Below are 19,180 nucleotides of genomic sequence, written 5' to 3' on the forward strand. Positions count from 1 at the left end.
GCAATCAATGCTCAAGATAATATTTTGATTTTCCCATCATTAGGAATAATTTTTTTTTTTTTACTTCATTATTATTTTTTAATGGACTCCAGGTATTCAAATTCTGAATGTTATTTTTTCTAGGAATCATTGCTAGAATGTGGACATAGATGCAAGAGTGTCACATTTGGGATTGATTTTTTATGCAAAAATTAAGTGACAAAAGTAAAGATTGTATCACAAGGCATACCTGTCCAAATGTTAATGCTGAGTCAAAAGGCAAGGAGAGGAACACTTAAAATAAGCTTTGTACAAAGGAAAAGTTGAATTTAAGTTTTCCTCACACAAATTAATTAATTAAAACTTCATATATGCCTGATCTATCTAAGGAAACAACTTTGTTGCTGTTCTACATGGAAAACGGTATCTTCAAGCCATTTTTAACAATTTCCTTTATAAGACTGCAATCCACACTATTTATACTTAAAGCCTGAAGGACACATGGATCAACAACTGAGACTAGCTCAGCTGGTTAGAGCATGGTGCTAACAACTCTTGTGGTCCTTTTGCTTACAGCTAGTTATCCAGAAGCCCAGGTAACATACACCAACATACACCATACATCTTTGCACATCTACAAATCTGTTTGGATATAATAAGACCAGCTCAAGCAAAGTCTATTTACTGGGAAAAAAGAAAATTATTGCAATAAGAAAACATATTGCCCATTGTAAAAAAAAAAAACTTACTGATTGTAAGTTTGGCTTTAGTGAGGTAATTAGTATCATGAACTTCTAATTACTCCATCAGGTTAATTTTAGGCCTGATAAATTATGCTAGTGGATTCTTTACAATGGGAGATTCTTATGCTTGAGATCACCATTAACACAGGTGTGATTTCAATTAACATGTATTTGTATCAATCATATTTGTTTTGCAGAGACTGGGCAGGAAACGAATTATTTGACAGAGCAAATAACTTGGTGGGTCAATAATTACCATCAGGATTTACATAGAACAGGGATAACCCTTATATCCCTGCTTTAGCCCTGTTCTGACAGATGAGCAAGTGCACATCCTGCAGAATCAGAATAAATATTCATTCTATTTTCATCACATACCTGCAAAGGCACTTACAAATTAGGAAAGAAATTTTCTAAAAGACAAACATAAAAAAACCCCTCACTGTCAGGTAGAGCTGTCAGTACTCCTTTTTATTTAAATTGAAAATGAATTTTCATTTCTAACTCGGATTTCAGGTGAAATTCAACAATCTTGTGCCAGAGCATTTTCAAACCTGCAAAGAGCATGAGAATATGTAAATGGGTGGAAAGTGCATTACATAAGGATTTTAATTTTTCATGAAAATTCTTTCTAACAGGAAGGTGGATTTTTTTTTTCAAATATAAACACACTTATCTATGCTTCTTCTGGCCACCTTAGGGAAAAAAATCCAAAACCAAATTCCAGCTGCCAATGATGTTTCAGTATTCCCTCGATTTTTTCCTTAATGTCTAAACGCAAATAATCCTTTTCTGTGTAAGATGAGTTTATAGTGCTGACAGCAGCTTGTGCCACTCACCCAGGTACACTTCTAGCCTATGTCCTCACTCCCCTAGTTTGATAATGTCAATTAGACTAACACTACCATGAGTCTTACAGATTTTCTATTACTCAAGACAAAGAGCAATTTATGCTTTCTTATATCTGTCAAACACCTGTGAAGCAGCACCTAGAAATAACCAGTGATAGCATCTATCTTGTTTTATACAGAAAGATGTAGGTTGTTCTGCTAAACCATCAGCTAAACCAGCATGCCCATACTTCTTTATGGTTTGTTGCAATGCCAGTTCATCAGCTACTGGTTTACACTACACATGCTCTCCTTTATACCTTCTGTCTGCTAATTTGACTGTTGTTCTCTTCCCCCAGTTTTCTTATCAGTTCTGAATGACAATAAAGGACAGGTCAACACCACACTGTACTTTCCTTCTGTACAGTACTTTTACCCTGAAAGTAAGTTCATGAAATTTGAATCCTAGGCCACCTATTTGAGGAAGCTTTTATTGGTTTATTGAATTGTCCACTTGCATAGAATAGTTTCAACAATTTTCATAATGTGAAAGGAATAAATGTTTTTGGTAGTTCTTCTGCCTCAAGGTGTGGCATTGACAATGAGACAAATAATAATCCTAAACCTTTAGATTCACGATTTCTTTTTATACATAAACCAAAAAATATTCTATGCAAAGATATTGATATGAATCTTTGGATATGAATCATAATAGCAGATTTTCACATCAGGTATTTGATTCCATCTCTGAACTCTGAAGCCTCTGCAGAGTGAATGGCAGCAGGAAATGGCTTTCAAACTCTTCCTAACAGATGGAATAAAATCTGCCAGGTTATTAAATTTCTACACAACTATTTTTAGTTTCCATTTCTAAGTCCTTTTTCTTCTTTTGTCATATAATATGTTATTGCTAATCACATCTCAAAAGCATTACTATTTTGAAAATAGAAGCTTGAAGTGGTAGTTAATTATTCTTTCCTCTGAACATTTTTGTTGCTGCTTGATTTTTCTTCTAAAATTATGTAGTATTTATACAGATTTGTGTACTAAAAAATGAAGAAAGTCAAAACATCAGTTGATAGGACCTACAAGCTTTAAAATTATTTTAGTGATGAACGATTGCTGTGAATCCTTATCTAGACTGCAGTCTAATATTAAAGCAAACTGTTTGCTGAAAGCTAACAAGTAGAAATGGCTTAATAACTATGAAAACAAAAATCAAATGCCTTGACTGTCTGGGTAAAGCATATCAGAAGTGAAACATACTTTATTTTTTTATGAATTGTACTCAGGAAGAATAGGAAGCCACTCAACTGTTGAGAAAATTAAACCAATTGTTTCCTCCTGTGAACTGTGTCGTAGTGACAGATTTTCTCAGTGTACAAAGAATCCTTTGAAGGCAAATTTGCTTGTAATTCAAGTGTTATGGAAAAAAATTGTCTCTTTGTTCATGTTACTAACAGAAACACCCACCCCTTCCTTACATGAGGTTCATTATTGCTGCTACATCTACACTACAGTACAGAAGTGATGACAAAAGGAGCATTAAACATGGTTTGCAAGTATTATCATAGCAAACATTCTAACACTGAAAGGAAGTATATTAGCTGTAATGTGACTAGGTCAACTGGCAAATTCTGGTTTTACCTAAGGACAACAAACTTCAATCAGCTAAGGAGTCAATATTACAACTTGCAAATTTCTCCTGTGTTTGGCTTTCAGTAGTGCATCAGGCAACCGTCAGCCTGAGATTGAACAGGAAAATGCAATTGGAAAAAAAAAAGGAAAGAAGAACACACAGATTTAGATTGGAGTGATACTGCACACCAGACCTGTGACATCTGGAAGATGTATTGATTTACATTACTGCTGCAAAAGCAATGTAAAAGAATGAGAAAAGCCCCGATATTTTAGTTCAGTTCTATTGAATCTAACAAGTGTAAAGAAATAGTTTTGGGATTTATTTGATACCACTAACATGACTGATGTCACTCAGCTACAATCAAATAAATGTATCAATGGATGAGGCTTCTAACTTCTCCCAGGTAAGGGACAGACTCTGTTGAACTTTTTCCAGTCAGGCATGTAAACTGTGAAATAACTTTACAACATGGTCCATCAGGTATGATTTCTTAGCATAATATATCAGTGGGAAATATTATGCATCGTAAATTTTAACTACATGGGGTTTTCTACTTGAATTATGAAAAAGCAGAAAAAGTATCAATATTCATCACTTTTTAAACATTTTCAACTACTTACAGTATCTTTGAATTTGTGCTTTGGAGCAGAGGAGTATAATGGGAGATCTTTCACAATCCTGTATTTTTTTCTTCCTATTTACTTTGCTTTTGAAGATGGAGGACAAAATAAAACAAAATACAACTTTTTAAAAAGCATTAGTCCAAAAGATGAATTTGAAGGGCTCTATAAATGATGTGTCTTCTGAAAAGGTGTCAATAAAAAAGAATGGGAAGAAATAAAAAAGTGTTTTCAAAAAGTAAAGGTGATAACGCCTACACTAAATGCAAGTCTCCCAGTTAAGGGTAATTTCACGAAGCCCTTTCTTTTCATTGGGCAAAACTAGACTACAATTCAAAGAAAGAATTTAGGAAGCATTTGTTCCTCAGCATTTATTTTCTGTTTATTTTAGGAAAGAATGGTATCACAATGGCATCCTTCAAATCTCTCAGAAACAACTGTGCTCAAAGTTGATTTGCAATAGAAATCTAAATATAATATACTAAATAGAAATGGTGTCTTTTCTTTGCAACTAAGTAGTTTACTCAAGGAGCAATTAGGTATAAGAAAATCATAACATGCATTTTTATATTTAGAACATAATATTTTACAGTTATTGGAATATGAGATTGAATTGTTTAAACTACAGCATAATAATTCATTCCTACAGCATTCAGTGGCACTAGGCCTTTGGCCTCTTGCCTAACAATACACTAGACAAGAATTACTACATTGTAATTCACACCCTGTCATGCCTTATTGCTTAATTAAAGCATAACCCTTCATGACATGACAAGCAATTTGACTGTTACCATAATAGATTATTATCCCACATAACTTATTTTAGTTTTACAAACCATTCTTTTTTTTTTCCTTTGTACATGCATTGAGAATTATCAGAACAATTAAACAGATGTGTCTTTACCTCTAAAGTGTGACTAGGTCTAGGAAGAAATGCTAATAACATAAGGTTGTATTTTTTATTGGAGCTATTACTTGAGTAAACTTGGGCACCTCTTTATCTTTTTTCATTTTGCTTTGGGAATTAAATCCAGCAATACTTTGTAAAACTCAGATTCAAGTTCTCAGATTAGGTTGCTGCCTATATTTTATTGTTGAGTTTAGCTACCTAAATTATAAAGTTAAATTATTTTGGTGAATTCTAATGTGGTGCTGAAGCAACAATGTGGCTGATGTTACAGTGCCTTTCAAATTCCAGACAAGGAAGTTGCCAGTTTAATTTTGTTGCAATACAGCAGTTAGCTACTCTGTGTGGAACATTATGTAATATGTAAATCATATTTTTCAGAAATAAATCTTTGAATTACTTTCTTACTAAGGTCCCTCCCTCATCATGTTTCTCAGACTGAAACTTGGTATAATATAGAAAAGCTAATCTGCTGTTATTAAAATACATCTGATTATAACTAAAAATTGACTAGGTGAAATTCTTCTTTTGCAAAAAGTCAATTACAAAGCCCACTGAGTTAAGCAAAACACTGTTCCATGAGATGAAATGGAAAAATGTGTCAACAGCTGTGAAAACATACTTTAATATTCCAGTTTGCATTCAAAATATTTTAATTACTAATTCATATTTTATTAATGCCTTCACATGTGCAATGCAACACAGCCATTTGGCTATGAATAATCCTTTGGTTTTGGCAACCACAAGTTCAAAATTAAAATATGTAAACATGGAACTCTGATTATTTATGTGAACAAAACCCTGAATTTCTTGAGAAGACATAGAGGCAATGCATAAAACATGCATACAAAACAATTTTAGCATGGGAATTATATATACCATACCTAATAGATGTCCTACCAGTTTCATATAATATCAAGGTGCAATTTAATGAGGGTCCACTGAACTCCCTATGTCTACAAGGTGACTGGGTTGTCCCTGGAACGCTCTCTGCTATAACTATAAAATGTCTATGATGTGACTGTGATATAACAAACAGCTGCAGTCTTTGATCATATGCTGGCAGTTTATGTACAGATGCAGAATGTGTAATAGGGCCACGCTTTATTAACTTGACTGATGTTCTGTTATTTTACTGGTTCCAAAAGCCAAAGGAGACTAGGCTCCACCATGTTGCCCTGAGAATAAATTATTGTTGCAGCTATTCAAAATGAAATACCTATCATTAATGTCTAATTGATTACCAAAAGCAAGAGGCACACATTGGCCTCAGTTGATCTGACATTTGCTATGATCTTTAAAGCTGCGGTTACATCTAGAACTATTATTTTGAATTAACACAAAATACATTTTAACTACAGTTTAAAACCACTGCCAGGACTCTGAATGTATGCATACATTTTCTGTTAATAGCTATTTCTACATAGATACAGTCTAGTGAAACTTACAGTAAGTTTTTATCATTTCTTAACTATAAAAACACACAAATTGTGAAGGCGTGATAATGAAGTTAGACCTTGACATGTTAGTAGCTGTATCATGTTGTACAAAAGCATCTTTGTTCTCCTTAGCAAGCTAAAACATCTTTGGTTTCTACCAAAATGTTTAAACAATTCATCTTTATCAAAGCAGCCAAATTAGAGAGGAGATAGTACGCACTTTAATTTGGCTATTTGAGGAAGGTAAATGGTATGTCCAGCCATTAAAAGAAAAATTTACTTAAAACCTAGGTATTTTTCCTCATGCATGCAATATGGAAATTCACAGTAACATTATAAATTATAGGTACATTTAAAAACTTGCAATGGGTTAGTTTGTTAATTTCATCTTTTTGTGAAATAGTTCTGTCCATTCTCATAGAAGATCTAGTAAAGTTTTGCACTAATCCTAATAGTCTGAAATTATTCTAGATATGAAGAGCATATAAAATAGACACTTCTAATTATTTATTTTTTAGTTCCTACTTTTTTTCTCCTAGCCTCCTTTTACATACCTGTATTCTTAACTCTAAAATTTAAATTTTACTTTGTCCTTATATTTTTATTAGAAGAAATTAAAAAGCCTGAACTCTCAAGTCATTCTGCACCCATACTCTCAGTTTGCCTCCCTCTGTAATCTTGCACAGAAAATGCACATTTTCAGAACCTTTTTGGGCACAAAGGGGATGTTGCAAAATTATTGTACTGCTTTGATGGGATGTCTTTTTCTCTAGGACCTCCCTTATGTAATCCTTGCTTTAGTTTTCTTTGCAATCCCTTCCTCTAAAGCCTTTATGCTACAGCTGAGGGGTAACACATCTCAAAAGTTAAAGAGAGCCTGGACCCCACAATACACATGCTTACATTTTTTCCCATGGATCCCTTAATCTAGATACAAACAGCTAAATCTGTTTCAATTCCAGTTTTAAGCATATGTCAGTAAGCATTTATACTTTAATCTTCTTCAGAATGGACATTCCCCAAGAAAGTCTAATTCCTCTAGCTCTCAAGCTTAACCCACCAGATTAAAATGCTGGCTCCTTTTTAGAATCCTAAAAGATCCTGAAATATGTCCAATTATTTTTTCCCCACCTCTTGAATGCTTCCCATTTATAGAAACAAGCAAAGATACCAAGTATAAACCAAATATAAACATTGAAATGGAACAGATTTCTTTCATGAAAATCTGATGTCTATTTTATGAGCTTCATTTTCACTTACATTTGTTATAAGCCACCAGAAATTAAAGCTGTAAATAAGGAATAAATAAGCTAAAGTATTCTAAGTTATCCAGTCAAAAAAAACCAAAAACAAATATTGCCTGAAAAGTTTTTTGAGAGTGAATATCTTCTTATTGTACCTGGATAACTTTTAAAAACATAGATAAATCTTTAACTAGGCATGTTTGGCCTCCTTTCCATTTTTTCCCCCTTGGCTGCTTCTTGTACTTCCTATATACCATTTGCAATGCAATTGCTCTGCCAAGTATCTCTGATACCTTCCAGCACTCTTTATTCCTTTTCATCTAACACGTTCTTCTCAGTACCTTTTTGTGGGCTTCAGCTCACATGAGTATACTGGACTTTATTCAATTAATTCATCTTAACTGACCCCAGAAAAATATACAGTTAAATTAATCACAAAGAGAAGTTTATTACTGAAGTACTAAATTGAATCTAGAAAGAAATAATCGCTTTAGAAATACTATAAAATCTCTGATTCCAACTCTGGGTCAAAATTAAGAGAACATTTCCAGATAAGCTGCTACTCACCCATTGAAATATCTTGGTTTAATACCACACAGCCTCTGTTCAGAAAGCATATATTGCTATGCAATGCTATTTGTGATGCAAAGCATTCCCCACTGACTTATAAGGTATCCTTGTTTTTTAATATTGAGTAGTGTACCATTATTCAACTGCATATGTATTAACAAAAGCACTATAATTTTCATAGGAAAACAAATCTTACATCTAAAATCTGAAGAGCTGACACCTATAGTTAATTTTTTTCCATAGTTCTGCAAGATTCCCCCCCCTCCCCACCCTCAGGAGAATATGGATGGCTAAAAAATAACTGTTCTTATGTTCATCTCTTCTCCTACCTTTTCTGACGAGCCGGCTGCAGAAAAGTGTATAAATGGAAAGCTCAATTAGTGCAATTTTTGTATCCTTGGATGTCAATCATGACTGTCGAGAGGTGGGACTTTCAGGATCTCTGTGCATTAATTAGGAACTCATCTCAGAAGAGTAGTCATTACACCTAAGGACCAAAAATAAGTTTTAATTAGAGTCTAGAAGACAGTGTGTCATCTACTTATAAAATTAGTTCTTTAGTTAAAAATGAACAGCTATGGGGTTTGGTTAGTAACAATGCAAAGGGCATAAATCTGCTGCATGCCCTTCAGAAAGCAGAAATATTCTTGCCTTTGTAGGCCTGCCTGGAAAAACTGGAGAAGTTCTGTAATACTGCGCACACCACTCAGATTGCAGTCAGGTTGTATGAACGCCAACGTGATTATTAGACCCTTGTGAAATTACTGCTGCTAGGCTGATGTTGAGTGAAGGCTGTAACACAGCTGAAGCTGGATTGTATTCCCCTCTCCTAGCCCAGACCATCTCTGACTGCCTGTGCAAGAGGCAAAGGAAGGCAAACTCAGCAGAGGGGGAACAGGGGGTGTGCACAGTGCACCAGGGCCATTCACCACTGCCACAGCGCACAGGCAGCTCTGGCTGGCCCGGGACATGGCAGGGCTCCAGACAGGCTACAAACAAGCTGGGCTAACTGGAGTCAGCTGCCCCAGACATCTTGCCTCCTGGCATGACTTATCTGAGGGCAATCAAATATTCTGCCTAAGATTCTCTAGGGAAATAAGGTGTAAATAATTGATTATATAATTTATAAATTAGGGGTAGGAAAACAAATTTTAAGAGCTGGTCAGGAAAATAAATATGGCAGCTTATAATTCAGGCATGAAAAGGGGTAAAACTTTGAGAAAAAATAAGTTTACATTCCAGAGAACAAGAAAAAAACCTTGTTTAGCTATGGCAAAAAAAGAGAAATATAACGTATCAATAAAAATATCAAAACAGCACTCAGACTTGTCTAGGAAGGATGAGACAAGACAAAAAGAATCAAGCTCCAGTGTAAAAATAAAGAAGGAAAAACAGTCATAAAATGGTTGTAAAAATTCAGTGCTACAAATATTGTAGTTTCTTGAAGGACACAATTTAAAATATACTTAAAATGATAGAAGTAATAAGAATAATAATTATAAAGGTTATCGCATAGAAAAAGAGTGGAATGTGAAAGCATGTCAAAAGGAATCCAGGAATAGTAGAACAAGCGTTATGACCTTCTTCATTGCTGTTATGCTTCATGGTCTTTTACTAGACTATGTGTAAATACATTTAGGAGACACATACTTTTCTGAAACATTTGTTTGAGAAACATATACTATAAATTTCCAATCTAATCAGCATACCTGAGGAGTAATGAAAAACAGCACTGAATTTAGCAGCAAAAAAAGCAGTAGCTATTGCTGCTAGGTAGTTAAATTATTTTATCCTAAATAACAGTGTATGATAAAATTATCATTATAGTAAGGGAGCAATCAGTCTTTTAAAGACATTCAGAAAAATGTGGACAATTTAAGCTGATATCATTCAAAAAAAAAAAAGCTAATTCCATTAATAAATATGCTTAATATTTTGCTCCCAAATGAAATTTTATACTATTTTTAAAGCAATATTTCTGGCAAATTTTTTCAGCTAAAAATTGTTTTCTAGAGAACAGGCAACACTCTCCATAATGTATTGACTTGGAATATTACTGTATTTGTATATCTGTATTTTCTGGTAGATTTCAGTGGGCTTCTTCAGGTTATCAGATATGCTGGCAGTACACACCAATACACTCTTGAGAGTGTTAAATCTGAAGCTTCTACTTAAAAGTTCATCTTTTTTTCTGTGAAACAGATTATATGCTACTGCTATGGATATATGTATACTACAAAATCTGGTATTTACCTCTCTGTAGGTCTAAGTTATTTTTCACATGATAACAGATTTCAGGAAAGGCCATGTTTAATATTGACTGGCACCATGGGGAGGTTATTTTAAATGAAAAGAAAAAGGAATTTATCCAGGGCTTGTCACTTGTATGCTCTGAAGTAAAGAAAAGTCCTGAGTCTTGCTATCTGGTTTCCGACTAGTAACATGTGACACATTTCTTGTCAGCTGCTTCTCTTGATTAAGAGGACAGAAGAAATAATAGATACACTAGACTCCAGAAGAGACAGAGAACCTTTGCTCCTCTGTACAATTACATCAATTTTTATAATGGTTTAATTTGTTGTTATTCATAAGGGACAATGCCAAGAGCTGGAGCAAAGGACTAGCAAAGTACAGACTGCGTGTTAGCAGCATGGTGCCTTCTCAGTCCTTCATGTTTCCAAGTTTGCCTCTTCTAAACTCCTACTCCAATACACTATTTTGGAAGCCAGCCATAAAAGAGGCTAACTCAGACAATAAAATCTGAGTGATCTACTGAACTGTGACTGAGATTTGTGACCCGCCTTAAACTGAATCAGATTCAACTACAAGACTTCTTACAAGCAGCTCTCACCAAGAGCCTGGCAGAATGTCAACACAGTTGTGCTAAATATTCGACACAAAACTTGCTGAGAACCACATGGTATCATGTATTGTCATGAAAGTAACTTAAAGCTGGATTAGTTCACAGGAAAAGAACAACAAAAAGTAGCAATTAGAAAATGTTTCTTACCGTGGAGAATGTTATATAGCAATTAAATTACATTGAACAGAATATCAAAAAGAGGAATAATACTAAAATTAGTTCAGGCATCCTCCTGGCCAACTTTGAACCCTTCACTGAAGTTTGAAAGTTTGATGCCTTGTCCAAAATTTCCCCTGTGGTCAAAAAAGAAAGGGAAAGGCACTTCCAGATATCAGGCTGGACTTTAAAGAGCTTCGACCTTTATGCTTGTAGTGGGGGTGTTGAGCACAGACTTGGACATGTTGGTAAGTACTCCAATTTACTTAATCTACATCCTACAGTTCGATTTTCAGCAGTGTCTAGAAAATAAATTTCATGGCAGCATTGAACATTTACCTGCATATTTAGATGCTACCAGAGATACGGGCAGGGATTTCACAATTTCTGTAACACCAGCCAAATGCTGATGGGCAGTACTGTGCAGAGGTCCTTATTCCTATTGATCAGTGCCTTTCCCGCTCCCTACCACAAAACTTAAACAAAAAAGTAATAATTTTTCCTATTTATACTGAATTGTAGTTATTGTCTCATATTGTTAATACTTCAGTCTTTGGGAAAAAATAATTTTATCCTGCTTTAGCAGTTTTATTTTTCTTTCCTCAAAAAGAGACGAGAAAAATGAAAATATTTTGATTAATTTATCACCATAGATGTGTTCTCTCCTCCAGTTAAACTAACATTTTAAGAAAATTTCTGAGACTCCTATAAAAAATAAACCTTAGAGCGTGATCAAAGCCAAGAAACCTACAGCACACATACTTAGCTTTCAATCTAGAAATAGACTATGGGGTTGGAACTGGAGGACCACAGTTTATTCTTTGCTAACTGATGAAACATTTAACTGCTTAGTCTTGAAAAATAATAAGAATCTGAAATTCAAGCTGAATATCAATGTTGTCACACAAGGGGTGGAGATAAGCCGATAAACATAATATATAGCTTTTAACCCCATGGAATATGTCTTATCTTCAGTAGTTTCTGGCTGAAACTGTAGTGACAACAGAAAAATATTTATGTAAGAACTATACAGAAGTGTGCAATAAGGCACTGGAAAATATAGAAGTATAAAGAAAAATGAATTAAAATTTGACTGAAAAGAAGTAGCAAAATTTATTAGAAGTAGCAAAACAAGCAGAGAGAGATTTCTCCATGGCTAGCACTGTCAACAGATCCAGGCCTCTTCCTGAAATCCATCCATTTATCACACAGCATTGAAGTCACTTTGAAAACTATTCCATTGTAGTCAGCAACACCCAAATTGCAAATGGAAGTTATAAATCAGACAGCAGTACCACAATGTTTTCTACTGTCAAGACAAAAACCACTGCTGACTAATGAATAAGAGAAGAGTTTGTTTTAAATTAAGATACACCTGTATGTGATAACTTGGGTTTCAGCATTTTGCTGCCTCATTATGGTACACAATCAACTTTTTTATTTGTTAACTTTTCCTTATCTTAATTTCTGCGTTAGTTCACAGAACCACAAAATTTTCCTTTTCTTCATTATTGATTGGGAAATTTTTGATTGCTTTTAACTGTATTCTTACATTTTTAAAAATTGGAGAAGTTCAGAACATCATGGTCTTCATTATAATACAAAAATGTTTATTAATTTTGGGGAATGTGAGAGGCCACATTTTAAAAATATTTTCTGTTCTTTAATTGAGCTAACTGATAACACTACAGCTTGTTGGTTAAAACTTTGTGAGAAAAAAAAATCACAGATAAAATATAATATAGTAATTCCAAGATCTAATAAGACAAGATTAGAAGAACTACTAATTATAAAATTTCTGGCTGATTTCAGCTTGACTAATGGGTTTCTTTCATTTGTTGGAATTGTGTGATCAAAAAAGGTACCAAAATGTTAACAAAAATCTCACAAGAAGAAAGGGATTAAGGCAGCACTGGCAAAATGATGCAGGAGTGATATTGAGAATGAAACATGGTTGTGCAGAAACAATTAAGGTAAAAAAGGAAGAACCTGAGCTTGCCTAAATTTGAGAGAATAACGTTTTAAGCAACATTATGCTTCTACTGAGTCATGCTGCCATGCTCACAGAAGGGTCTGGGTGGGAAGGGACATGAAAAACCACCTAGCTCGAACCATGGGCAGGCACACCTTGTTGGCATCCCTTCCATTTGGAGACAGAAGTTAGGATCTGGATCTGCTCTTTTAAGCTGTCTCTTTAACGGATACTGGGGTAGTTGAAGTGCCCCATGAGAACCAAGCCTCCTGAACACAGGACTGCTCCTATCTGTCTGTAAAGGGCCTCATACATGTGGTCAGGTAGCCTGTAGCAGACCCTCACTATAATGTCACCTGTCCCTGCACTCACTTTATCCTGAGCTGGAAGCTTTTGGCTGACTCCTCATCCATCCCCAGGCAGAACTCCATGCATTCCAGCTGGTCATTGACAGAGAAGGAAACACCACCACCTCCTGGCCTCCCATATCTGTTCTTCCTAAAGAGCCTATAGCCTTCCATTCCAACATTCCAGTGACAGAATCCACCCCACCACATTTCTGTGATGTCAGTAAGATCATATGTCTCCAGGCATGCACATCTAAATCCTCATCTATCACTCATGCTGGTCTTCCATAGAGGCATCTAAATTGTGCCCCCAATGAAGTCAACTTATTGCTGAAGTGGCTGGAATTCCTTTGTGCAGCTCTCCATGTGCTCTCCTGTTGGCCTGTGATACCTCTGCAGGCTTCTGGGCATCTATTGCTGGCACTAGCATCAAACTGGCAGGAGTTGAATGGATTAAAATTCCCCTTCCCTGGAAAGTTTCAATTAAAGTCTTCATCATCTTGTCAAAGCAATGAATGAAGATGCTGTTGTCCTCCTCTGATAGATGAGCTCCATCAGCCTCCAGCAGACCAGGTTTCTCAAAATGAGTCCCATGGTGTAATGGATAAACCCCTGGCTGTGCCACCATTTGTCAATTCACTGGAGTCAGCCATCCCTTTCAAACCCCTTTCCTCTGACTAGCAGGATTGATGAAAAACCTACCTGTGTTCCAGAGTCTCTTACTGCTGCTTGCCACACTCTAATCCTTCTTGATACTCCTCAGACTGCTTTGGCTGCATCCCTGGTGCCCACGTGAAACCACAGCAGCGGACAGTAGCCAGGAGTCAGTACGTGGCTTTGCAGTCTCTCGGCACCGTCCCTGACACGAGCTGCAGGTGAGCAGCACACCTCTCTGGAGAGCACTCCAGCCTGCCAAATGGGTGCCTCCATTGCTCTCAGAAGAGTCACCTACTGTTTACTACCTGTGGCCTCTTAGTTGGTTGTGGCACAGGGAGCATGTTGGACTGCATTATTCAGCCCCAGCAGGTCTCCTGAGGTGATGAGTTTTTCCTCTTCAGTTTGCAGAGCAGTGAATGGGTTCTCTAAGGGCACCTCAGGCTTCAAGGAAGTCTCTTCCTACTGCTGGTCCTTGCCATTGCAAGCTTTCCTTCTCATGTATTACTGGCCCCCCTTCCTGCAGTGTGTGTGCTGTGGGGGAAGTTTTCAGCTGTTTGGCTGCAGGCTTTGGGTTCCCTGCAGACTGTACTTGGAAACAGCTATTTAACTCCTTCTCAGCCTCCCTGATGTTATATAGCCTTATCGCCACCTCCTGCAGCTCAGCCACCTGCATGTTCCACTGACCTGGGCAAGTGAACCTATTGTGATCAACCTTTCCTGTACTTGTGATGTGTTTCTGACAGGAAGGGATAACACATGTCTTTTTAGGGAGATACTCTTTGTAACTTTGATCTTTGTCACAGAACCTTACAGAAATGTGTCACTGAGACAAAATCAAAGTTTACAGTTGGGCTCACCAGGTTCACCCTATCAGAAAAGGGAGCAGTGTCCTAGTATCAAGACTAAGAACAGTAAAGTAAAAGAAGAAATGGCAGCACAGTCTATCTGAAGAAAACACTTGTAAAGGTTATATAAAGGATGAATCGATTGACATGAAACTGGAGCAAGAATTTGAGAGCATGGCTTCAGTCTGAAGTTAGGTCAACTGCCATATTCAATCCTGCCAAAGTGTTGGTAAGGTTTGTTGCTTGAAATAGAAGCCTGCAAGACAGACTGGGGAAGAGACCACAGGTGCAGCTTGCCCCTGTACTGTCATAACAATAAATAAGGTTATCTGTCATGATCAAACCATCTGGAGAAGTCCTTTCTACTGCACTGAATAGATGTTACACATTTATTTAAGGTTAGAAAGAGTGCTTAAAACAGCACTGATTTGCAAGGAATAGTCTACGTCCTATGATTAAAGGCAGTATCACTGTAAATGTACAGGCAAAAATTGTAGGAAGAATTTTAAGAGCATTTTGGTAATAATGATTTATAAGTGATGATACATAAGTTTAAAAAAGAAAAACAGATGGCTGTTCAAAATGCTATATTCTTCAGCAGTCTAGAACTGAAAGCAGCGATCCAGATATCAGCGTCTGGGCATTTATTCCTTTTTAGAAAAGTTATTTAAAAGAGAGGTTGTTTTCATCATCATATATCAACAAGTCAGATTGTAAGAAAAATTATCTACCCTGCAAGTAACAAATTCAAAAAACCCAACACCAACTCTCTTTTTCTTGCTAGTAAGGTATAAACTCAAGCTTTGCAACTCAGGGTATATATGGAAATCCAGCTAATCATGGGATTACCTACAGGACAAAATTAATTACAGATAAAAGAACAGGATCTAGATTGAGCTGTAGCCTTGACCTACCCTCCTTTTTCTGCTACAGAATGCAAAAGCTGCGTTAAAGGATGTATTTTTTCAGAAAACTGAATGATCATTATGCTTACTTTTCCACTGCTATCTCTGTAATGCAGTGCATGCTTGGCATGCTCCCTAAACATCATAACAGGAAAATAAATGATAGGTATAATTTCTTTCCTGAGAAGCAGACAGGTAGATTGAGAAATATTATGTACCAAGCTGATAGTTTACAGTGTGTGCAAGTGAAACTGAAATTAATTCCAGTTCCTTTGTTTTCTCCCTTATGACCTCTCTTCTGACAGACTCAAAATCCCCTCAACTTCCCATATATAGGAGGGACCACAACACATTTGGTACTCTGAGAAAAGTCTGCCTGTTATCTGTTTTCCACATTAAATCCACTTCACTGCAAAAAGCTCTTCTATCAGCATTTCTGTCTACAATCATAAGGTTGCTACAGCCTCAACTATAAAGTTACAAGAGTAGCTCTTTCTTTCTATAGCTATCAGTTCTTTTCCCAATAAACTTGGCACGTTTCTCTGCAACACCATCTTTTTGTGGGCTGCAACATATGGGGCTTAATAACATAACATCAGATTGCAATTTTTAGCCTAGCCTCTCCTGTTCTACTTGTACACAAAATAAAAGCGGCTGCTGCCTACCTTCAATGACCCTCATAGATAAGAGCACCTTGTCAGAGATCATTTTGTAACAGATAAGCAAAACAAATATGATGTCGTCAAACATAAACACATCTTACCCCCTTAAATTTAAGCATGCAGTTTAACACAGCTTAACTTACCAAAGATATTAAACCTGAAAAGGTTCCCTGGCTTTACAATCAGAAAGACCAAGCAGGGCTACCACAGCTTTTCTATGCTACTATTTAGCGCCTCTGAATCAAGTCACCAGCTGTTGGAGCTTTGCCTCAACAAGGGTAAACCAGAGAAGAGTAGCAAATTAGCACTTCCCCTCTTGGGCTAGCTGGCTGATACCTTAAGGAGAGGAAAGTAAAGGCCTCATTAAAGTTGCTTTTCTTGGTGAAGAAAAGCAACTTAGGGTAGGGTAACACCCTCAGAGTGTTTACAGATAGCAAAAAGAAAAAAAAACAACAAAAAAAAAAAAACAACAAAAACCCCCAACAACCCACCACACTTTGCAATAGGGCCAATGTAATGATCTCTCTGGATCACTGGGATGTTGGGGAAGATGTCAACATCTTTTTATGATGATCACCAACTGATTTAACTGATTCATGAAGAATGAACTGGTACTTAGGAGACTTTTCTAAGTTGCAAGCTGCAATTCAGAGTTTAAAGTTTCTTTGCATCTGTGAGGGGGCATATACCATCTCCCTTTCTGAGCCACATCTATCTCTCATACACACTCTTTCTGGAATCTCTGAAAATTCTCCCCTTTTTAGCTAATTTTTTTTTTCCATTTTCATTTGAGTATTGAAACTGAGAAAAAAATTAATTTTTTTAGTGTGTACAGTGGTACATGCCACTTTTACTGACTGCCTTTATAATTAGTCTAGGTAATGCTGATTAAATCCCCTTTGATTCTTGAAAAAATACCTTAATTGAAATAATTTACTAGAATTAAGTTTCAATTGAATTTTTTTTTCTCCTCTCTTCTGCTTGAACTGAGCACTGAAGGAACTTGAAGACATTGGCATATAGCCTTCCCACAGTGCTGTGTTCTCCTCTGGCTGCAGGAATATCCTGTAGCAAAACACAACTCATTCCTTTACGGGGAAGGCTGAAACATTTGCGTGAAGTTGTTGCTACTATCCTCTATTCATGCACATTAATGCCACAAAGTTTGGGAGTAATATTTCATTGGCAAACTAGTAGCAAACTTCATGTTTAAAAAATTTGTTTTCAAATGACTTCTAATCATAAATATTATTTGTTTACTTCCTATTGTTGATAAATGTGGTCACAGTCCAAAGTCAAATTGGTAGTATGTTAACTTTCTCTCTTTGTAGCATCAGCACTTAGTGGGGAAGAGTTTTCTGAAGGCTTGGAAAAGCAGAAAAGAAATGTCATCAATCTAAGTTTGCAGAAGTGTTCAAGTTGAGCCTGGCAGTAATTTTTATAGTGGTTAACCCAGCTGTTGATAGTCAAGTACTACACTTCTGGTTCCCAGGCCACCCCAGCTTTATGAACCATGAATAAGGACCGCATCACTACAACTTCGGTTGCGAAGCAATCAAATAGATGGAATATATTCACTCAAATTGTTGTCATTACATTGCAAGAGTCCTATTGTCATTATATTGCAAAGGATCCATATTGCTAGTCTCGTACCTCCTTGATGTTTCTCATAGGCAACTCCTCTAAGCACTGACTCTTCCTTATCCTCACAGCAGCCAACTGACTCCAGTTCCCCTCAACCAATCCACTCTTTTTAACACTCTTCGTATTGGCTACAGCTGAGGCCTGTTAAAGTCAGGCCTGCTCCTAATCTTTAATAATTAACCCAGCTGCAATTCTTTAGGGGGTAAGATTACATTCTATACTAACCTTAATTTACTTATATTCTATCCCCCTACATCAAATGTCAGTGTTTCTTTCCAGTATGTTGTTTCTGTATAGACCTCTGTGTTTAGATAATGCAGTAAAACATCTAGTTTAGTCTTCAGATTTAAAGTAAAAGAATCTGAATAATGATGGTGATACTGTCCTTTTAGCCAAGTAATGATCTGCAAAAGTATCTCCTTCTCATCATTAGAGACAAACTGGTAAACTGTCTTATAAGAAAGTTGATATACAAATAGACTCATAGGGTGTTCAGTCAGACTAAAGCAGCATCCTTTTGCACCACAAGTTGTACAATATTCAGCTTTCTATTTACATCAGTTAAAGGTGTAAGGCAGTAGAAAAATAATGAAACTATAGCTCTGATTCCCTATGCCCTGTAGGAAGTGTGCTAATGTTTTTTTGTGTGCATGACACTGCTTCTGCTTACTGTATGTAACTAAGTGAAAGTGTTAACCATACTAAACTTTCTGTTGATAATTCTAACAGGCTGGCTTGATTTCTACTTTAAAATATCTATGCACATATTTGTTATTACATTTCTCTTATTCAATCATTATCTAAGTCAACAGAGAGCTCTTCATCAAGACAGCTTGTATTTATCACACTTCATGTACTTAAATTGTATGTCACCCTGTTAAATAAAGTCCAAGGAAATTCTTGATTGATACTGAAGTTAACCATATGGTTATCTAGCAAGTCAGCAGAAACTAAATTCATTATTAAAATCAATTTTATGTAATTGTTATTAACTAGTATTTGTTAAATGCTTGTTTTCTGTAGTCTTTGGTTGGGTTAAATGATAATTTAGTGGTCACTGTTTGTAATATAACCAAAACCCACTAGTGTGTGAAAAAGGGCACAAATCTCAAAACAGTTCAGAGAGCTTGTTTTCTGACAGCTAGATTGAAATAA

The 19,180-nt window shown here is 36.1% G+C and overlaps 1 long non-coding RNA gene across 1 annotated transcript; it reads right to left on the reverse strand.

Moving 5' to 3' along the window:
• Positions 1 to 1,092: 1,092 nt before the first annotated feature.
• Positions 1,093 to 18,101, reverse strand: LOC132072886 (uncharacterized). Its single transcript, XR_009418424.1, has 3 exons — positions 18,035 to 18,101; positions 8,304 to 8,461; positions 1,093 to 1,276 (listed from the first exon to the last, which is right to left on the reverse strand). It is a non-coding gene; the product is annotated as an uncharacterized LOC132072886 (long non-coding RNA).
• Between the last annotated feature and the right edge of the window lie 1,079 nt (positions 18,102 to 19,180).

This window comes from Ammospiza nelsoni, chromosome 4 (genome assembly GCF_027579445.1).
Source record: "Ammospiza nelsoni isolate bAmmNel1 chromosome 4, bAmmNel1.pri, whole genome shotgun sequence".
NCBI classification, from domain to species: Eukaryota; Metazoa; Chordata; class Aves; order Passeriformes; family Passerellidae; genus Ammospiza; species Ammospiza nelsoni.